Source organism: Octopus bimaculoides, chromosome 18 (genome assembly GCF_046866305.1).
Source record: "Octopus bimaculoides isolate indiv1 chromosome 18, ASM4686630v1, whole genome shotgun sequence".
Lineage (NCBI taxonomy): Eukaryota > Metazoa > Mollusca > Cephalopoda > Octopoda > Octopodidae > Octopus > Octopus bimaculoides.
In genome coordinates this window covers 24,275,383-24,299,846 of record NC_142945.1, presented here as the reverse complement: position 1 = coordinate 24,299,846, position 24,464 = coordinate 24,275,383, and the positions used below count along the sequence as shown (strand labels likewise).

Here is a 24,464-nt window from a genome sequence, read left to right as displayed (position 1 = left end):
ATCCTGCTAACCTTAAACATGCATAAACATATCAAACTTTATGCACTTCAAACACAAAGCTGTATTGAACACTTCAATGTTTTATACCAGAAAATAATACATGATGGTACTCATACTGATGTTGATGACTGGCAGTTCAACTTGTTGAGTTGACAGAACTATACACCCACTGAATTTTAGTGTAAGAGAGCATTCCACTAATACTTTCATTCTACATAATTTCACTTCATGAAGGCTTGTGTTGCCCATAGGACTCAACAGGTCAGATCAATCCTGTAAAATTATGATTGTAATACAAGCCTTTTATCGATATGGCTCTGTGGCTGTGTGTGTGCGTGCATATTTTGCTTATGCATTGTGTCTCTATTAACCTGGTCTAGAATGCAATATATATGTGTTTCAGAATGAAGTGTTTGTTGGATGGTAATAAGAAAATGAGATGACAAAGGAATAAATGAATTGCCTATTCCTTTGGCATCTCATTTTCTTATATATAAATACATATACACACGTGTTTGTGTGTGTCAATAAATATAAATATAAACTTGAATATTAGAAAGCATAACTATAAGAAAAATTTAAAAGAATGCAGATACATTCCTTCCATGCTTTCACATATCAAAAAAGAAGTAAGAGACTCCTCATGGAAAATTCCGCAATTTGTTGACCACTCCATAGAAAAATAATTTAATTTCTTTCTCCAGTCAATGGCAAAAGGTATTTAGCTGCTTTAGCTCTTATGGTTCAGATAGCTTAAAATACATATTTGTGCTTTTGAGGATTCATTATAATTAGAACAATATCTGAGTATATTTATCACCCGAGATTACTTCCATTCCATGGTTTCACACTAGTCTTCTGAAATTCAGGCATTGTCATCACATAATGTATGACATTACAACATCTTACTGGCTCCCCAAAGTGGTGAACTGGCAGAATTGTTAGAATGCCAAGCAAAATACTTAGTACCATTTCATCTGTTTTTATGTTCTGAGTTCAAATTCCACTGAAGTCAACTTTTCCTTTCATCTTTCTGAGTCAATAAAATAAGCACCATTTGAGCACAGATAGGGCTGGGGCAGAAGCATTAAAATTAGCACCACCCCTAAACTGCTGGCCTTGTGCCAAAATTTGAAACCAATATATTACTAGTTCTCTGCCTGTTGAATAGCTAGCAAAAGTGTCATACTGCATCTGCTATTAATATCAGCTCTGTCTTTTATTCCGGATATATCATCATCATCATCATCATTTAACGTCCGCTTTCCATGCTAGCATGGGTTGGACGATTTGACTGAGGACTGGTGAAACCGGATGGCAACACCAGGCTCCAATCTAAATTTGGCAGAGTTTCTACTGTTGGATGCCCTTCCTAACGCCAACCACTCAGAGAGTGTAGTAGGTGCTTTTACGTGTCACCCGCACGAAGGCCAGTCAGGCGATACTGGCAACGATCTCGCTCGAAGATCCTACGAAGGCCAGTCAGGCAGTACTGGCAATGGCCACGCTCAAAATGGTGCATCTTATGTGCCACCCGCACACGAGCCAGTCCAGGGGCACTGGCAACGATCTCACTTCCAGTCCAATATATATGTATGTATGTATATATATATATATATCTGTGTATATGTATCTATGGACGTTTGTGTATGTGTGTGTATATATATATATATATATATATATATATATATATAAATATAGGAGAGCTTTGTAGTTTGCTTGAAGCATTGTATATAATTTGTAAAATATAATGCGTCTTGAATGGCACAACAATGCACTATAATAACTGTTATAATTTAATTGTCCATAGTCTGATATAATAATATTTTTTAATACAAAACTTCCTTCTTCAGATATCGCCAGGAACTATTTGAGTCACTGCTACAATGGATTTTCCAACAATTACTGATTTTTTTTTTTCCTGGTAGCATATAATACCTAACTTTGAAGTAGCACTGCGGATATGCCAACACACATGAGCTTGAAACAAGGCTGCCCTCCAACACTTCTCATGAGGAATTCTAGAAGGAGCTTCCTGAGACCACTGCAGTTACGCTTTCAGAAAAAAAAAAATTCAGTAACCATTGGAAAACCGATTGTAGCAGTGACTCAAACAATTCCTAGCGATGTCTGAAGAAGGAATTTTTGTATTCAAAAATATCATTACATCAGATTATGGATAATTGTTGTGCCATTCAAAGCACATTATATTTTACAATATATATATATATATATATATATATATATATATACGAGTAAAAATAAATACAAAAAAGGTGGGGTTTTTTTGTATGATTGTGTATAGATGAATATATTGTTTTGCTTAAAAGAGTTCCAACACTGCCTGTTTTTTATGTTTTATTTATATTCCTGCAGAACTAATGTGGGGTATAGAATATGGAATATACAATATATAATGATATACAATATACAATATAAAATAAAATAAAATAAAAATGGATGGCACCATGAAAGAAAGTATTGAATGTAGATGAAATATTGAGTGTTCAATATAAAGGATCAAATATATAAATATATAAATATAAATATATATATGTAAAGGCGACTCGAGTTTCAGGGCTATTTCCCTTCGTCATGGCCGGCATGACAGACTTTAACAGACTGTAATAAGTTGGCTGGTTTTCTGTCTTTTATACCAATTCCTTTGGCAGCAATAGGTGTTTGGCTATTTTTAGAATTGATGTTAAATCTATTTTTAGAAATGATGATATTTTAATTTCTTGTTTTGTGTGGGTTGTAGGGATAAGATTTTTAAACCCCAGTAGGTGTTTGGCTGTTCTTAGAAATGATGCCAAATCTATTTATAGAAATGATGATATCTGAGAGATTTTTTGTGTTTTGGTTACAGGGATAAGATTTTTAAACCCCAAGTAAGATGGATTTAATCAATGTTTGTTAAGAGTGGGTTTGAATTTCTTAAAGTCCTTTTCTTTGCATTTTCTTTCAATTTCATTCCGGTTATAAAGTTTATGGAATGGAAATATAATAAAAGTTTGATGACCACATGTTGCTAGATGGTTACTCAGTGGTATTTGGCGGACTTCTGGGTTTTTAATCTGTTGTCGATGTACCCGTGAGCGTTCCGATAGTGCATTACCTGTCTGGCCAACGTACAATTCTTCACAATTAGGTCATTTGATGCAGTAGATTAGATTTCTACTTTTGCAGTTCATGTTCGCATTGGTAAATATTTTCCCTGTTTTTGTGTTCATATATGGGCCGGTATGGATTGATCGGCATGTGCCGCATTGGCTATCATTGCATTTGGATACAGTGAATGTTTGATTTTTGTTGCTGAGGTCAAACCTTGCCTTTGTTAATAGCTTTTTCAAGTTTTTTGGTTGTCTCTTACTGAGAGTTATATTTTGATCTGTAATGATATTTCTCAATTCCTTACTTTGTGCAAGGATCGGTAAGTTCGCTTTGGCGATATTAAAGATGTTCTGGTGGCATGGATTTTGTGTCACTATAAATGGAATGATCTTTTCCTGTTTGTCTTTTCTTTGCGGTGTCCTCAGTTGTTGTATGGGTATTTTCGAAGCCCGCTGAATACCATTTTCTATGAGTCGTGATGGGTATTTTTGCTTCACCAGAAATTCTTTCAGTTCCATCAGGCGTTGATTTCTGGTCTCTATATCCTCTACAATAGTACATATTCTCCTGGCTAGGCAGTATGGCATGTTGCGTTTTGTATGGGGTGGATGGCACGATTTAAAGTATTGGTGTGTGTCTGTGCGTTTGTAATATATATCTGTGGTAATGGCGGTGTTCTTTTTAATTACCATTATATCTAGAAATGGTAATTTGCTACTGTTCATCTCCTTTGTGAATTGGATGGATGGGTGTAGGTTGTTCAGGAGGGCGTTAAATTCTTCCACAATGCTTTGAGGTTTGGTCCAGATTATGAAGCAATCGTCCAGGTATCTCTTCCATGCTTTTTCTATAAGCTTCCTAAATTCGGTGTTATATCTCTCCTCTATTTCCTGGTAGAGTTTTTGTTCCAAGTAACCCATCACCGAATTTGCATAAACGGGGGCAAACCTCGTCCCCATAGCCGTGCCTTTAATTTGGATATAGTTCTTACCATTGAAGAAAAACGTATTATTTTCCAGGATAAGTCTCACTGATTCTAGTATAAATGTCACCGTGTACCTGTTGGGAATTGCTTCTCTGTGTTTGTTTACCCAGTATTCAACCGCCTTTATTCCTAAATCATGTGGGATATTTGTGTATAAGCTTACTACATCGAAGCTCAGTAGGATTGAATTTGTTTCAGTGGTTTTCGGAAGATGGGATAAAAAGTCGATGTCATCCCGAATGAAACTGGGTATGTATGTATGTACAAAGTGGCTTAAAAAGAATGTCGATGAAATTGCTTAGACGGTGAGTAGGGCATACTGGGCCAGCTATAATTGGTCTAAGTTTTAAATCTTTTGGATGTAGCACTTTTATGTATTCACTTCCTTGTTCCTTTACTCCCTGTTGAATATCTTCTGACTTATGTATTTTGGGTAAGCCGTAAAAGTTACTGGGTTTTGGTTCGAAGTTGGTGATGTAGTCTCTTTCATTGTCAGTGAGTGAGTTGTAGTGTTTAGAAACTAAGTGGTTGATCTTCTTCGTGATGTGGTGGTCTATGTTCGAGGGTATTTCACAATAGAAGGTTGTGTCATTTAGTTGTTCCTCAACTAAATCCTTGTAGTATTCCACATCCATGATGACGATTGCACCCCCTTTGTCTGCTTGTTTAATTATTATTGTTTCATCGTTCTGTATGCGTTTAAGTGCAGATATCTCTGATTTGTTAATGTTCGGCCTAATTTTGGTATTTTGTTTTAGGGGGAAGTTTGATAGGGTGTCAATATATTGGTCCAGGTAGATATTTCTGCCTTTTGGTGGGGTGAAATTTGATTTATTCCTCACTAAAGAATCTTCGGTTTCATTATTATTTTTATTATTAATATTGGTGGTGAAGAATTCGACAAGTCGTAATTTGCGACAGAATTTCTGGATATCTTCCTTTAGTTCATGGTGGTTGACTGTTGGTGTAGGTGTAAATTTCAGGCCTTTTAACAGAAGTTGGGTTTCATCATTGTCAAGATCTCTTCTGGAAAGATTAATTATCTTAGGGTCTATGTGTCCAATTGTTTTGGGTATGTTACTTCTTGGAGTGTTTCTTTCTCCGGTGTTTGTTGTCCTGACATTAAAAAATGAATTTTTTTCTGTTTATGGTTACTATTTTTGTTGGTGTTGATTTGAAGTTTGTGTTTTCGTTGTGTTATTTTACCTGGTGTTGTTATGTTTGCCTTCCTATTTTCAGAATTAAATATCTTCTTTTTCAATTTGTAAGTATTGGTTTTAGTGATCTGAGAGGATGGTCTGGTATTGTTTCTGGTTCTAGACCGGTTTTTTTCCCCGTTTTTTGTAGGTAATCTTTGTTGAGGTTTTGAAAATGATCTGGTGTTCCTACGTCTAAAGGTCTGATCAGAGAAATATTTATTTTGTTCATGTTTTTTGTTTATAATGTGTAGATTAGGGTGTTTGCGTACAAAAGGGGAAGAGTTCTTACCGTAGTTCCTCTGATTCCTGGTGGGATGGGCGTTGATGTTGCCTCATGCTCTGGTTTTTGTTACCTTGGTGAGATTGTTCTTTTTTACTGTTATTTCTCTGGGTTCTAAATTCTTTACCGTAGTTGGTAGAATATTTATCCAGGAATAGTTGTTTCTGCTGCCATAATTTGCGTGATTTGTTCTTTTCTTTGGAGATATCTTTGATCCATAGTTCGCGCATTTTTTCTTCTACATTGCCAGTTGCTAGTTTTGATATTTCTTCTTCAATAAGACTGGCTGTTCTTATGAAGCAATCGACAAACACCTACTGGGGTTTAAAAATCTTATCCCAACAACCCACACAAAACAAGAAATTAAAATATCATTTCTAAAAATAAATTTAACATCAATTCTAAAAATAGCCAAACACCTACTGCTGCCGTCCAAAGGAATTGGTATAAAAGACAGAAAACCAGCCAACTTATTACAGTCTGTCATACCGGCCATGACGAAGGGAAATAGCCCTGAAACTCGAGTCGCCTTTATATATATATATATTTATATATTTGATACTTTATATTGAACACTCAATATTTCATCTACACTCAATACTTTCTTTCATGGTGCCATCCATTTTTATTTTATTTTATATCATATATTCCATATTCTATACCCCACATTAGTGCTGTAGGAATATAAATAAAACATAAAAAACAGACAGTGTTGGAACTCTTTTAAGCAAAATAGCGTGCGTGCGTGCGTGCGTTTTTTTACACCTGGCCAGGTAGCCATATACCTCCTCTACAGCGACAATCCTGTTTCAGCCTCTGTCATGCCCTATCTTTTCATCGTCTGGCACAAGGCCATCTCCCTCAATGACCCTCCCCTCTCAAAGGTTCTTTGTCTTGCAAGTGCTTGGTTAACCCCGCCAGTGCTGGTGCCACGTAAGGTGCGTCGAGTCCACACTGTAAAGTGATTGGTGTTTGGAAGGGCACCCAACTGAAAGAACCATGCCAAAACGGACCTTGCTTGTGGTCCTGCCACTTAAAAAGCATTCAGTCCATTCTACATGATGGTTGGTGTTAGGAAGGGCATCCAGTCATAAAAACCATGCCAAAGCAGACACAGAAGTTTAGTGCAGTCTTCTGCCTGGCTAGCTCCTGTCAAACTGTTCAACCTATACCAGCATGGAAGGAAAATGTTAAATGATGATGATGATGATAGTCTATTTATATGATTGAGAATGAGATATATGGTGCCTTGCTGTTCTCACGAAGACCCGTCCTCCACAACAGAATTGTTATGCTGTTCCTCCTGCTGAAGAGGATTGGCCTATGTTGGTGCCATGTAAAAACACCTGTGCTTATACCACATAAAAAGCATCCAACACACTTTGTAAAGTGGCTGGCATTAAGAAGGGCATCCATCCATAGAAACCAAGCCAAATCAAATGAACCTGGTGCAGCAAACCTGCTTGCCAGCTCTGGTCAAACTGCCCTACTCATGCCAGCATAGAAAACATATGTTAATAGAGATGTCAACAGATGTTAAAGGTGGCGAGCTGGCAGAAACGTTTGCATGCCAGGCGAAATGCTTAGCGGTATTACGTCTGTCGTTATGTTCTGAGTTCAAAATCCGCCGAGGTCAACTTTGCTTTTCATCCTTTTGGGGTCGATAAATTAAGTACCAGTTATGCACTGGGATCGATGTAATCGACTTAATCCCTTTGTCTGTCCTTGTTTGTACCCTATATGTTTAGCCCCTTGTGGACAATAAAGAAATAAGAAAACATGTTGATGATGATCATATTTCTTTTTAGAATTATTTCTCAAAGCCCATAATTGCTCTAAATAACAGGAAGAAAATATTGGTTTGGAAACCCCTTTTGGATAGAAAAAGACAAAAACAACTTTTGACTGTTTCTTTCCAAAGTGTTCTTCACCCCGATATTTACATGGTATTATTTATAGCATTTATGTGCTTTAAAAACCAATTCCAAAAATGAATTATTTCACCTTGTCTTGAAAGCTTATGAAGTCTTATATCCTCATCAATATATATATATATATAATCATAAATATATAGGGATTGACAGTAACCTGCTTCTCCAACATACTGAGCTACCCGGCAAAATTGTTAATTATTAATTTTATTACTAATTGACGATTCCCTGCCCTGCATATCTATGTGTGTGTGTGTGTGTGTGTGTGTGTGTGTGTGTGTGTGTGTGTATATATATATATATATATATATATATATATATATATTATATATATATATATATATATACACACATTGATGATGTTATATATATATATATGGTTGTGTGTGTGTGTGTCTGGCTTTGTGAACTGCTAGTACCCTTCACTGCTTGACAACCAGTATGCTGGTTTGTGCACATCTTGATAACCGAGTGGTTTGGCAAAATAAACTGCTTACATAAGTATAAGACTAAAAAAAAATAATAATTACTGGGGACAATTTATTGAAATAAAACCTTCCAAGCTGGTGCCTTAGTATGATTGCAGTCCAATGACAGAAACAAATAAAAAGTAAAAATATGAAAACAATAAAAACATACATATGCACAGACAGAGACACACATACACATGAACACAAACACACAACCCCACCCACACAGAGTTATATATTCACACACTTTCATTTCCAGAGTGTAGTGTGATTAAACAATAGTGTGCTAAAAGTGTAAAGCTAGATGTATGTTTGTAACAATAGCTCTTACCATAAAGTTAGATTTACAAATGTTAACAAACAATTACAAATTCGTGACTTTGATAAAATATTCACCAGAATGTGGTAAAACTTAAAAAGAATTTCTTACTATATCAATACCGATTTTATAGTACTGACAAAATTAGCACCAAACCTTCATGACTGTTAATCAAAAATATGAAACTAAAATAGCAGATTTATAGTTATAAAAATAGTAAAATTTACAAAGGGAATTGACAAGTGAAGTTGTAAAATTTTAAACAGTTCGCTTTAGAGTAGTCTTTCTCATATAAAAGTGTTGTGAGAATTGCAAAAGGGAGAACTAAATAAAAGTGTTTTTAATTATTTTAAAGTTATACAATCTTGTGGCAAATGAAAAAAATACTTTGGTTGCAGCTATTTTGTTTACTCATTAGGAAAGATTGTAGACAGAACAGTTAACTAATATTTGCTTGCATGGGTCCTTGTATTTGTCCCTTTGAGAGAAATTGCCCTTTAGTGCTTAGATTCCTCTTCTATTATTTCCTAATCAACTCCCTCAAACGGTGGGCAATGAAAAAGTTTGAACACTTTTCAGCTGGTCATTAACGTATAGTTTTTCTGATGACGATGATGTTATATCATAATGCTTCATCATTCAGAGTTGATAACATAACATAAAATACATACATTTGTCTGGTATGTAATCTCGTATTGATATGTTTCCTTGGTCATTAATCATTTTGCCATGACAAAAAAGAAAAGCCACAAAAAAGAAAAAAACAAAAAACAAACAAACAATAAAAAGCAACCAAGGATGACATAATTACTTCTCAATAATGTTCATACTTGACTCATTTAACTTGCCATTTCAGAGAAGTATTCAGCTTTTATCACCTTGCTCCACCACTCAACAAAATACAAAAAAGAGAAATTTTCACTTTTTCCACTAAAATTGCTCTAAAAGAGATAAAAAATATAACACAGTAAAACAACACCAGACAAAGTAATGTATGGATATAATGCAAAATGTTATCATAAGAAATTAAGCACAAGAAAGAGCACCACCAAACATTAATGTCTATGCATTATATTCAATATTTTCTTTGTTCTGATTACACAAGAGCATTTGACCAGAACTACAGATGTTCTTTTCTGTTCTGATATGAAATGCTGCATTGAATAAACAGATGCAATTAACCACAACATTAGTCTTCATATGTTATATACAAAACCATATATCCTGGCTATAGCTGCTTATAACAACAATTTACAATGCTGATAGCAACAGACTGCAGCTGCAAAGAGGTTAATAATTTTCACACTGTGTTCCTGTTGTTTTATTTTTCTATACCATTTTTATTCTGACATTTCCAGTTCAGAATATTTGTTTTCTTTAATTAGTCTTCTGTGACAAAGCAGATATCCTGTCTGTCTCTCATAAAATGAATAATATTTTGTATCTGAAATACCACCTGAAATGAAGTTAATTATATCTCTTTGATCTTCCACACATATTTTTATGACATTGTAACGGTTAAATAACTGAATTTGACTTTCTAAATATGAGAAAAGAAAACATATGGATGGTAATTTTTTTTTTGTTCATTTATGTACATCAATGTAATATGAAGATATAAAATATGGATCAAATATTTGATATAATCAATATTTGATAAAAGGGGAGAAGAAAAAAAAATTGTTTATTATTGATATTGTTTTGAAATAATTTTTATTTTATTTTTGTGATAATAGGAGCAAGACATTGTGGCATAGTTTTACTATGACATTCATGTTCTATGAGTATGTGAAATTATTCATATAATTATAAAAATTAAGGTGGTGGGGGGCTCAGAAAAGCAGTGGGGTGTTGGGAAATGTGATTATAGCGGTAAGAGGGGTTATCTTATTAATGAGACTATTTTTGACCTTGTATTATTGATCAATACCATAACCTAGATATGAAATACCAGTTGTATGATTAATGATCACCTATTACAATTTAACTGTCAATTTTTATGCTATTATTTCACCTTGTTGTCAGTAAAGTATTATTTTATTAGTTGGTTTACATCACAATTTTACAAACTATAGCAATCAGAGCATAAAAAAAAAAAATCATGATTTTAGTGAATGGTAAAAGCATTAAACTACAGTCATAAAAGTGAAGAACTGCAAACAGTGAAATGGCAATAAGCATGAGGCATTAACTAAGAACAGCCTATAATATTCCACATCCACATGTGTGTTGTCATCATTACCTTCATTACTTTTTATGCCCACATTTCCATGAGTGCATGGGCTGGTCTTGTATATAAGATGTACACACCCACACACTACACACACATATACACTCATTCTGCAATGCAGTAATGCAGTGTAGCATTGACACAAAACACTGTTAAGGTATCAGTAATTTATTCATCACAATAACTGCTGAGCATGTATTATATATGCAAATTGGCCCATGCCTTTTTCTATGCCCTTAATAAAGTGAGTCTTTAAGCTACATCTGAGTTTTATCAGATTCAAAACAGTAATTCACCCCCTGCTCCCCCAAACATATACACATACATACATTCATCATGGCATCACATGCAGGCACTTTGGCATAGAGGACTATTTATTCTCTTTGATGATAAATACTATCCCTGATAAACTGTGTCATTTATACAAGCCTGGAAAAAAAAAATAATCTTTAAGTAAATGCAAAGAATTAAACTTTTTTTTTGGAAATATTGTAGTCAAAAAGTGAAATACATACCACGTGAAAAATTACTACACATACACCAATGCAACAAAAGGACCGAGAATCAACTATTGCAGATTGCAGAACCATTGAGAAAAATTACAGAGGACTTTTGAACTGAACCAAGTCCTATAACAATTCTGCAAAAAGGTTAGGGAAGGTCTCTTGATAGGCTTCATGAAGAGACTTAAAGAATATTGGTTTCCAATTTTGGCACAAGGCCAGCAAGTTCAGAGGAGAGGGTACTTATTAAATTGACCCTGAAAAGGATGAAAGGTGAAGTCAACCTCGACGGAATTTGAACTTAGAACGTAAAGATGGATGAAATATCAGTATGTATTTTTCCCAGACTGGTAACAATTCTATCTATTCACTACCTCAAATATTCTTTTCTACTCTTGGCACAAGGCCTGAAATTTTTGGGGAGGGGGGCCAGTTGATTAGATCGACACCAGTATGCAACTGGTACTTAATTTATTGACTCAGAATGGATGAAAGGTAAAATCAACCTTGGTGGAATTTGAACTCAGAACGGAAAGACAGATGAATTACTGCTAAGCATTTCGCCTGGCATGCTAATGTTTCTTATTTCGTTATTGCCCACAAGGGGCTAAACAGAGGGGACAAACAAGGACAGACAAAGGGATTAAGTCGATTATATCGACCACAGTATGTAACTGGTGCTTAATTTATCGCCCCCGAAAGGATGAAAGGCAATGTTGACCTCGGCGGAATTTGAACTCAGAACGTAATGGCAGACGAAATACCATTAAGCATTTCGCTTGGCATGCTACCGTTTCTGCCAGCTCACCACCTTAATGGCATGCTAATGTTTCTGCCAGCTCACCACCTTAAAGACAAGGAATATTAGGGTAAGAAATTCCCAACATTCTTAAATTTTTCAGAAAAACAATTACACCAGCAAGCTACATTTATTGAAAAGAAATATGCAACCCAACCAAACAAAATCACTCTGCCAAAATGCACAAGCGATAATACTTGTATTAACAACACAGTAAACTTCTTTGATGTGAAACGACTGTGAATGACAGGAAACATGACCAACACAAACAACAATAACAAACCACCACCACTAATGGAAATGTGGAAACCACTTATGTTTCCTTGAAAACAAATGAGGAATATTAAACTCTAAAATCACAGCTTACATTGAAGCTCATGCAGTACTTTACTATTTATTGACCGAGACCTTTGGAAATGTGCTGTGCGTGAGAAGACCCGGCAAGCCAAGTGAGATCGTTGCCAGGGCCCCTGGACTGGCTCTTGTGCGGGTGGCACATAAGATGTACCATCCTGAGCGTGACCATTGCCAGTACCGCCTGACTGGCCTTGTAGGATTTTCGAGCGAGATCGTTGCCAGTGCCCCTGGACTGGCTCTTGTGTGGGTGGCACATAAAAGACACCATTTTGAGCGTGGCCGTTTTTGTGCGGGTGACACGTAAAAGCACCCACTACACTCTGAGTGGTTGGCGTTAGGAAGGGCATCCAGCTGTAGAAACTCTGCCAAATTAGATTGGAGCCTGGTGTTGCCATCCGGTTTCACCAGTCCTCAGTCAAATCGTCCAACCCATGCTAGCATGGAAAGCGGACGTTAAACGATGATGATGATGAAGCACTGTATGAGAGAACAATACTGACATGAGTTGAAAACAAAAACTGCACTGACTTATCAATGAAATTGTGAGAGATCAAGAGGCTTACATCCAAACTCCCAGGTTTTGGGCAATTGAACGTCCTGCTGTATTGTGCCATTTAAATTTACACCAACAGATTGAAGTAAAAGTGACCAATCCACAGGATAATACTGAACTAAAATGTATTAACTCCCTTCAAAACAACATCAATGGACTCAGAAAAAATAGGACAGTGGGACACAATCATTAAATGCAAACCTAACATGGAGTTCTTGAATCACCAGATATGATTGCAAATGTGATTTATGAGCTCTACGTGGAAAACTTCATTATTGTAAAAAAAAAAAAAAAAAAAACCAACAAAGAATAATAAGCCAAAAGTTTATCCCAAACCTGCAAGCTGTATATTGCAATATGAAAGGTGATACCATCAAGGCAGTAAATGTTCCTCCCCAGGAAGACCATAAATCACTCTGGCAGGGAATTTGGAATGTAAACAAAGAATACATTTACTATGCAGCATGGTTAAACAACTACAAAGTGAATATTGTGTAAATGTCTCTCCAAAACATATGATTTCACCAGTGAAACATTCCTGATGGTTATTATGAAACTGTTGAATGGAAAATCACTTAGCAGAGACCTGATACTAGGCTACTGGTACAAAAAGCTCACGTTCTACAGAGAAACTCATGAACCAATTAAAAAGCAAAATACAATAACTAATGAGCTAGATATAACAGATTGGCTGATGGTTGCAAAAACTACTCATTCCCTAGAACTATGGACCACAATCTATAGACCCATAACATGCTTAAATGTTATGTACAAACTATACACAGGCTGTCTAAATATGTTTCGTCAAGACCACTGCTAAACAAATGGTGTGGTAACTGATGAATAGGCAGGGGAAAGAAAAGGGTCTGGGGCTGTGCTGAACAGCTTCTCCTCAACAAAGCTGTCCTTAAGGAGGCAAAGCAACATCGCTGCAATCTGTTAGCATTACGGCTAGACTACAAGAAGGCATTTAACTCTGTGACACACTCATGGATGATAAAATCATCATACCTTACCAAAGTACTAGCTGCTATAGTGAATACAATTGAAATACTGACCACAACATGGTCCACACAGTTATCACTGACAATTATTAAAACAACACCTGTTGTTACAAACAGAATTAAGCTATCAACAGGCTTATTCCAGGGTGATAGCATCTATGTGAGGTGAAATGATGCTGGTAGAGGCATACAGTCAGTCCCAACAGTTTTTGAATGTTTCATTGTATCACTCAGACATCTGCTCAACAGTAAAGAAAGAAATGAGTACACACCATACATGCCCAGAGCTGGAGAAGAACTACTGTGCAGGTTCTTTGAGAATACTACTGTCTCATGTGACCCAAATGAGGCTGGACTGGCCTACCTAAACAGAAGCTTGGAGGAGAAGCAGGCATCATAGCAGCAAAAAGCAATGCATTGATGTATATGCCATAAGCTATAAGACAACAGGTTTGGCAGAAAGAACAGCCTTTCCTGGACCTGTGACAGATTACATTACATCCTACCTAGAAAGATATGCTTTTGCTATCCAGGAACAAATGATATATACTACATAAAGGATTAACAAGAGAAACAAAGAGAGCACACAACCTAGTATTAAAATTTGTTGGTTCTGTTACTCCAGTGTGGAAGATATCACCCACGTCATTAGCAGCAGATCCAAAATGTCTATGAGATACTGCCTGCTCCTTAGATATGACATAGCTGTAAAGACTATTTACAATGCTACCTGCAAGATAGCATTGTAAATCTATCTGAATTGTACATCAAAAGCATATCAGAACCAGTATGCATTCACACCTTTATAAACAAGTAATAAACAAATAATACTAGTGGAACACTCCAATAAAAACAACAATTTGGTGTAAACTAACAGAACTGATATTGTTCTGTGTGACAGGGAACAAAAATCGTGGATTTTTGTAGAGGTCAGCTGCCCAGCAGATGTGAATGTGCAATCAAAAGTCTAGGAGAATAAGATTTATTTTGAATTAATACGGAATGTACAGCTCTTGTACCTTCACAATAAATTCTCATTTGCACCAATCATCATAGGTGCATTAGGTTACACACTGACAAATTTATAGAAACATTTCTGGAAATATTAGGTTTTTCAAAGAAAGAGCAAAAGTGACATAGCTTCTCCAAAGTCAATCTATTAGTGGCACAGTGAAGATTTGTAAGACATTCCCCAAATTTTCCATCTGAGATTCCTTAGGTGAATAGATGCATACACTCAATTGTGTACATTGAGAGCTCAACCAGCACACCAACTCAACTACATATTTACAAACACCGGGAAATCTCTTAAATGAAAAAGCCATGTCATTTTGTTAGCAACTAGCTGAACTCTCTTAAGAACTTAAATAAAATATACATAATGTAAATACACACACATGCATACACACACACACACACACAGACACCACACATTGTATAAACTATATATATGATTCATATATATGCATATACATACGTATATGTGCGTGTGTACACATATGAGTAGGGAGAATTATACTCCGTATATGGCAAAACTATTTATTACTCAAAGTTAATTGGGCCATTGGAATATTATGGAAGACTGGATTTGAGACAAAATTCAGAGTTATCAGTCCGTATATGAAAAGTAAAAATTCAGTCCATTAAATGCTTCATAAAAACATACATGTAAAATAAATATTTCGGTATGAGAGGCAAACATACGCATTGAAACAATACATATTTAAATCATACAAGATCAGTTCTTGCACATACAAGATCCGTTCGTCGCATCAGAGGCGCTAATATTTGATCTCACAAGAGTATATAGAAAGTTCGAAGGGAGAAGTCCAAATCAAAATCCAAATGTGAAAATTAACGTATATATCCTACGGCCGTTTCAGATACATAGTGGTAAGAGTAGATATCGATTTAAAATAGATTCCAGTATCACTAGTTCCCTCATTATATCTCGTATGGATCACGTTTGATACGTTTGTTCATAGAAGTCGGAGATCAGTTACAGATGCTCTTCTTAATGTCAAGCATTTAACAGAGTGTTCGTGTTTCTATCGTGGCACCAGTGCTGTTAAATGAAAGCAGCACGGATAGTGTGTATGTGGCACTGGCATGAGGGCTTTTTATACGACATCCGCAAACTCACAAGACAAGGACCTTACAGCTGAGAGAGGAAGTGGGAGTATGGTTGCAAAAGATATACTCTGTGTGTGTGTGTGTGTGTGTGTGTGTGTGTGTGTGTGTGTGTGTGTGTGTGTGTGTGTGTGTGTGTGTGTGTGTGTGTGTGTGCGCGCGCGCGCGCGCACGCGTGCTTATTGCAGTGTCTGAAAAATGTGGAATTTCCTAAAAGCTTTCTCTGCAAGCCCGCTGAGTTAAAAATATACGTATTTAGATATCAAATTTCAAAACCTTCTCTTCCTAAGTAAATGAAAGAAAACCGAAACGTTCTTGGCTTTAAGGATATCATGAAAGGCCTGGTTAGAGGATCAACCTTCTGAGTTCTTTTACAGGGATTAGAAAGACTGCAGGACTGCTACAATAAATGTATGAATCTGTGAGGGGAATATGCTGAATAAAATCAGTTAACTGATCTTCCTGTATTTTCTTTTACCTAAAACAGGAAATTTTCAGCACCTCATTATACTCTGTGAGTTGCTTAGGTCCAGGTTATACTTAATCAGAAAAAACTTACAATGTAAAGTTTATGGGCATGATCTTTCCTGCTTCTCACATGCATTTTATATCTAGAATTGCATAACTTATTGTTACCTGGACTGAGGGTGATTTGGCTGCTACTACAAGCAGATTTAGTGACCATATAGATATTCTTTCATGCATCTTGAATGAATGTTACTTGTGATGTAAACTTGGTCAAACAATTATGTAATTTGCTTTCACATCTATTTATACACTGAACTCAATAAAGCAAAGAGAATAAATGAAATTGTCATAAATGTTGTATTCAATTGTATAAACTAACATAATATAAGGACTTTTATTGCGTTATTTTTCTCAAATTTTTTTCCTTGTGTTCACAAATTGGTTTATTGTTTTGTATATACTACTCACATTAAAAAAAAAAAATTAATTGTAGACGAATGCAAGCAAAAATAAACACACCCTAGTTTTTCCAGTCACTCATAATCAATGATTTTTATCTTTACAAAAAGCCTTTTGTAAGACTGAACTAATACTAAAATGTTAGCATTATGCACAAAAATGCAACCAATTTTTGGAAACAAGAAATGATAATTGTTAGTATATCTCAATAGAAGACCATTTATACATACACACTGCGTCCGTCTGTCCAACTGAAAAGAAAATTTATAAATAAAGCCTGAAATCGTCATGAACAAGACTAACTACACATCTAAAACAGAAATTTGTATTGAAATGTATCTGAAGTACACATGTTTGAATATTTGCAATGTTGTAGACGCTGTTATGCAACGATAGAATTTGTGTTCAAAATAATCAGTAAAAAAATGTTGAATGCATAAAATGATTATAAACCATTGTTTGGAAAACATTGTTCAGTAAATAAATATGTTACAAAATGATTCACTAAATATATGATATAACTTAATGATGCTAAAAATCATTGTGATGAATGGTGTCTTTTTGCAAACAAAACAGTGAGGCAGTAGGATGCTAGCAAAGAGCAGCAGGTTCAATTTTCACTCTTTTTATTTAATTAATTATTTGTTTGTATTTTATTTTCTGTCTTGTTTCAGTCGTTAGACTGCAGTCATGCTGCGGCACCACCTTGAAGAATTTTAGTTGAACGAATCGACCCCAGTATGTTTGCTTTTAAAGCCAAGTACTTATTCTATCAGTGTCTTTTGCTCAACGGGTATCATACAGGGATGTAAACACACCAATACAAGGATGTAAACACACCTGTCAAGCATGTGGAGCACAAACACAGATACAAAAGCTAATTACAATTTTTCCAAATTGCTTAATATAGCAATTCAAAACGAGTTTTCAAGAAACCACAAATATCACAAAATTTTTAATCAACATAAGATTAGATCGGGTAATTGTCTCAGCCATAATATTGCACAAATTATAGCATCACATTTCAGCCATAATATTGCACAAATTATAGCATCACATTATGTTAAACTAATATAGAAATTTTTAAAAATTGATTACAATCAGAATAGCATAATAAATTCGAAACATAATAACGTCAAACGGAATAATGAAATTCAAATAGAGGAGAACGTTAGGAAATTGAATGTAGTGGGAAGGGAAACAACCTAATTTAACATAAATAAAGTCAAATGGAATAAAAATTCAGCTAGAAATAAAACAAAGATAACATTATCTAAAGGAGTAAATAGTAACAAAGAACTTGGTGGAAATGAATTTAATTCTACAATGACTGGTCAAATTGAAACTAAATTCCAGGGAAATATAAAAGACTATCTTTGCGATTGTTTTTAACGGGAATCCTGTTATGTGGAGAATAAGTGTAAAACTAAAAATGTAATATATAGATGTATAGTTACATCTGAGGGTAAGGAATTCTTTTAAATCGGTGGCACATCATTAATTTTCAAGCGGAGACTGGTAAATCGTTTGAGTTAATTCAAAGACAAAAATAAAAGGTTCCAAATGAGTCTTAGCAAATTAATCTGGTCTGTTAAGGACAGTAACAAGAACTATACGATTAAATGGAAATTAATTTGAACTGCAAATCAATACAGACGTGGAACATATAGATACGACTTATGTTTGGAAGAATTTTAAAGAGTTTTCACATGCGAGGGTAATGTAATAAATTCTAGACAGGAGCAAGCATTGAGATGCTTGCACATGAAGAAATACCCATTTGTGAAGTATAAATGAATAATAATCATTTAAACTATACAAGGTTTTGAAATGATTGACTGAAAATAATTATCGAATAAAAACTTGAAATAGAGACTGTTCGCGTCTGACTTAACGGACAGCTCTAAATTATACAACGCAGCTCTAAATTATAAAGGAAAATCATGAAACAGCCGTACCAATGGATATCAAGTTAACACTCTGAAGAAACTGCACCGTTCTATAGTAGGGTTGCAATTGCAAGGATTACTAATCGGTACATGTGTTGGTCTTAGTATTGTATAGTATTGCTACTTCGGTGTAATCATTTATTTTTAATATATATATATATATATATATATACACACGCGTGTGTGTGTGCGTATGCCTGTTTCTATGTCTATGTATGTATGTGTGTATGTTTATATATATGTGCGTGTGTGTGTGCGTGGAAAATGATAATATTGTATCGTAATAATATTTATATTTTTATAGAAAACTTTTTCAATGATTTCGGTTCTGTTTAAGACTGGGGTTATTGGCCGAGTATACACACATTTACTTTTATCTGTAAATAGGCTTCAGACAGATCTAATTTGGAGAACATTTTTCCACCGTTTAACTTCGAAAAAATATCCTCTGCAATCGGGAGTGGATAGTATATGTTTTAAAGCAGCCGTTCACTCCTGTAGAGAAATCTGCACATAACTTAATTGTATTGTTTTTTTTAAAAAATACATACCGTTGGTGCCGCCCACTTTAAGTAATTTACCTTTTTGATGACTCCACTCTTTTCGAGTCTGTCCGACTATTCATTTACGGTTTCAATTGCCGCGAACAATACTTTTCTGTTTGCTTTAAATACAAGTACAACATTTTCACTTACTTGGAAATAGGCTTCCGTCTTTCTACATAGACCTAAATCCTCTGATAACACTTGCGGGAACATTTTATTACAATTTTCTCTTCAGTTCGTCCGAAGACTTGTTTTTAACAGGACAACCATTTATGTTATTCCAGTAAAGATTTATGGGAAGGCATTATAAATCAAATAGTTCTAACCAATCTGTGCCTAACAGATTGATTGCATTAGCCACAACGAATATTTTAGCTTCGCCTGTCTCTTTTCGAAATGTGAAGTCGTTACATGTTTTGCCCATGAAATAGAATTTATCACCCGTTACACTGCGCGCTATTTTCGCTGTTTTACGCAATCTCGGTATGTTTCTAAGTATTCGCATTTATGATCGAGATGTCACTACGTGTGTCTAACTGTAATTTGATATTCACATCATTTATTTTTACGTGCACAAATTTTCTTGTTTTACTGTCGCAATCTCTCCGCTGAAAAAAAACCTTAGAACTTTTTGTGTTTGAGCCTCGTAGTCTTGTGCTACAGCGAGGACGCCTGTGTCCCAGCTTCTGGCAACTATAGCACTTTTTATTTTTAAACGGACAATCCTTTTTGTAGTGTAGGCCTCCACAACCATAGACGATTTTTGATTGTGCTTCCTGGGACGACACATTTGAATTCTTCCAGTCTTTATCGTGTATTTTTTCCACAGCATGTTTAAGATTTATCATAGTCTGACATTCTTCTGCCATGGTCTATAAGGATAAATCCTGGTTCGCTTGAGCCATTTTCGAGTGAATCCTTGCCCGAATTTCTGTATCTTCAGGTGCTATAAGTCCTTGCACGAAGATAAATGATTCGAACATATCCTGAATGAGATCCTGGAGTTTGAAATTTTCGCACATACGGTTGACTACTCCGGCGTAGGTGATAAAATCCTACTCATTTTTTGTTATTTCCAACACTCAATTCTGGTGTTGAATAATGAATTGCTATCACAAAGAAATTTTGAAAGCAGTTCCACGGTTTCTTGGAAGCCAATCTCAATCGACTTTTTGGGCAGAATAAAGTTACAGTAACGTTCATGTTCGGCAGGGGCTACCTTGCGTAGTAAAAGCTTTACTTTCTGCTCCTCCAACCATGACTTGCACTCGTTGTTAAAAATTTCCTCGTATCTTCTGTAATACGCGGGAAACTTAATATCCTCCTCCGGATTATACGTAAATTCAAAAATTGCGTTAGCCACGCTGTCTGGCGTAAATGAGCTTACTGGATTTTCGGACTTGACCAACTGTAACTCAATTAATTGTTGTTGTTGTTGTATTTATCTTTGCAACTCCTGTAGTTGTTCCTGTTGCTTCTCTTGAAGTTGTACTACAGCGGCTAATAGGTTTTCCATGACTCAGAAATTGTCAAATAACCAATGTGAGTTTGGATAAACTAATACACTGCCAGTGCAATAACGATATAATCGAAACAACCGGCAGGAACCACAGGGAACGTGACAAAAATCGTTTGAGAACCAGCAATCCAACGCAGACCGCTACTATTTATATGTATTGGTCCAGTCTTCTCTCGCCAGGGGGCGTCGTACTCTTGCACAGCAATTTACATGCATAGATATGAATATATACAAGCTGCTTGTAGTTTCTTATTTCTTTATTGTCCACAAGAGGCTACACACAGAGGGGACAACCAAAGGGATTAAGTCGATTACATCGACCCCAGTGCGTAACTGGTACTTAATTTATCGACCCCGCAAGGATGAAAGGCAAAGTCGACCTCGGCGAAATTTGAACTCCGAACGGAACGGCAGACGAAATACTGCTAAGCATTTCGCCCGACGTGCTAACGTTTCTGCTAGATCGCTGCTTGTAGTTTCTGTTTACCAAATCCTCTCACAAGGCTTTGGTCAACAGGAGGCTAGCTAAAGACAGTTGCCCAAGGTGACATGCAACAGGATTGAACCCAGAAAGATGTGGTAGGGAAGCAAACTTCTTACCACACAGGCTTGATTGAACCTATATTTTATTTTTATTTTCTAATTTAATAAAAAGAAACATTCCAACTGAGCCAATACGAGGAATATGTGGCTATCCAATCTGTTAGAAATAGCAGTTAAACCTCCTGTAAATCACTCACATACACTCACACACCCCCTATTGTTTGGAAAAAAGTTAAGGTAGATATCAAATAATATAGTCGTAGACACACTTCTAAAAAGACAGCAAAGGCAAAGCTGGAACACTTTGATCACAGCTCTCAGTTTAAGTTAACCTGAGCTCAACAAGAACAACAACATAACTTGTGGACTAATTTATTGTTAATAAATATTAATTGCATATTGTTAAATAAAAATATCATCGATGATTATCTTAGTTCCATTTTCGTTTTGAATGTAAATTTGTTTATGGAAGTCTTACTTTTATTTTGTTATGCAGATATAATTGTCATAAATTTGTGTATTGATTCCTCTATGCTAATGGAAATCTTTTTTATCAACCGTTGTGTGATAATTGGGAAATTGGTATTTCCTGCATTGCTAATATTGTGAAAAATAATAATTCATAGTATTGAGGGTGAAATAATAGTATTGTTTTGAATGGAAGTATAAGCCTGAAAGAAGTAAAAATCTCGATAGTTGATGAGTAAAATGAAAATATTTCAAATAGCATGTGTATGAATCTATACATTTTGGTCCATGAAAGAACTATACACATAACTTAAGCCACACATACATAGCACCTGTGCTAGTGGCACATAAAAGGAACCCATGCCAGTGACATGCTAGAGGCACCCAAGCTGATGATGCATAAAAGGCACCTATGCCAGTGACATGTTAGAGGCACCAGTGCCAGTAACACGTTAAAGGTACCCATGCCAGTGATACTTTAAAATGCACTTGGTACACTCTGTGGAGTGGTTGGAATGAGGAAGGGCACCCAGCCATAGAAACCAAGCCTAAACAGATTGGAGCCTAGTGCAGCTTACCAGTTCCAGTCAAACCGTCTAACCCATGTTAGCATGGGAAACAAACGTTAAATAATAATGATAATACATACAGACATAAACATACACGTATGTATGTACGTATGTGTGTCTTTATGCATGTTATACTGTAAACACAATATAATTTTAAGAGTTTTTCTAGCTAAGGAATTACTTGCAGCTTATTTTTAACAATACATTTTCCAAAATCCATTATCACAGTTTCCAGGATTTCATAGTCTCTTCTTGATGACTTGGCATTGATAAAAGCTTACTAAAAAGACAATTAAAACTTGGACAATTTTTTCAATACAACATGTTTTAAACAAAAGCTGTTTACAACATATACAGCATATACAAATGTATAGCCTCAACTAATTTGTTATTGTCTATTGTTAGGTACACTGAATAAATGCATCGATAGTGGTTTTAATTCTATGCCTCTATAAGAGATACCTTCTCAATTCGAATACTGCAGTCTAGTAATTGCTCATCGTACCTACTCTGTCTGCATGCAGATCACTAATTTTGAACTAAGAATGCTTCTGTTACTAATAATGAATTCCTGTTCATCTTGTCATTGAAATGGAACATCAGGGATCTTTCAATTACTATCTAACTATATCAGCTTCAAGGTGGTTAGCTTGTAGAATCATTAATACACCAGGCAAAATGCTTAGCCATGTTTCGTTCGTCTTTATGTTCTGAGTCCAAATACAATCGAGGTTGACTTTGCCTTTCGTTCTTTCAGGATCAATAAAATAAGAATCAGTTTAGGACTGGAGTAGACATAATTGATTTTCCTCCTCCCCTGAACTGGCTGGCCTTGTACAAAAATTTGAAACCTACTAAATCAGCTTGCAGATGATGTTTATTTGATATGAGGCAATTTACTGCTGAAGAAGTTAAAAAGCAGAAATCTAAGTCCAACATTTCCATCACCAATGCTGGGCAACCTTTGCTTGCTGCCGATGCTTTTCAGTGTTGTTAGCACTATATGTCTATAAGAGATACTTTCTTAAGACGAGTATCACAGTTTAGGAAAGCTTTCAACAAATAAACACTTTAAGAATGTATGCAGATTGCTAAATACATCAATATGTACTTTGCAATGTTCAGGATAATCTAGCTTCCACATAAATCTTTCATAAGTATCTTAAGTTTTCTAATGTATTATATATTTCTTGGTAAGGCACAGGAGGCATTGTCATTACTTTGCTAAGAGAAGATATTTTTCCTTGCTTTGTTTGTCTTGTACATTCAAGGTACTATGTAGACATACATATACATAACTTAGTGGTTTGGCATAAAGAGACCGATAGAATAAGTACTAAGGTTTCAAAAATTCCTGAAATCGATTTGTTTCACTTTTACTTGACTGAAGCAAGTAAAAGATAAAAGAAAGTTAAATTCCTGTATAATATGTGTAAAGATGTCTATCCAAAATATATGACCATCCATATATATGTGTGTGTGTGTTTATGTTCTCTCTACATTCTCTCAGTATGGTGATGGATCTCCCTCGTTCATCGATGAGGATTCAGTTGTTTCATGAACTGAATTACCTGATCCCGAGTTAATTTGTCAGTGTCTGAGCTTTTCACAGACGCGTGGTGTGTACCTTTAATGTATTTATCGGGCAAAATCAGCATGACACAATATGTGGTTTTGCTGTACCTTTTAAATTACAGTTACAACCCACCCGACAAACTTCTATATAGCTTCCTTGCAGACAATGCCACTCACAAAGAATAGGTCGACTCAAGGGAAAAGAAAATCTCCCCACCCCAAAAATATTTCAAAATGTTACGCAGTGGAAACGAAACCGGTATCTCGACGTTGCGAGACAAAATTCTTAATCACTAGGCCATGCTGTGACGCACGCACGCAAACTCATACTCACCCTTTGTTGGGTAACGATCTAAAGAAAGAAAACTCATTACAGACGTAGAGTATAGTAATTTACTTATGCCGACCCAGTGGCCTGTACTATAGGATTTTTATGACATGGTATCCCTTCTTCAGATAAGGGAGACTGGGCAAAAACGCACTTTACACCACTGC

The 24,464-nt window shown here is 35.6% G+C and overlaps 1 long non-coding RNA gene across 1 annotated transcript; it reads right to left on the bottom strand.

Annotated features, from left to right (window-relative positions):
• Nucleotides 1–16,680: 16,680 nt before the first annotated feature.
• Nucleotides 16,681–21,588, bottom strand: LOC149132022 (uncharacterized). Its single transcript, XR_016244961.1, has 2 exons — nucleotides 19,446–21,588; nucleotides 16,681–17,052 (listed from the first exon to the last, which is right to left on the bottom strand). It is a non-coding gene; the product is annotated as an uncharacterized LOC149132022 (long non-coding RNA).
• Between the last annotated feature and the right edge of the window lie 2,876 nt (nucleotides 21,589–24,464).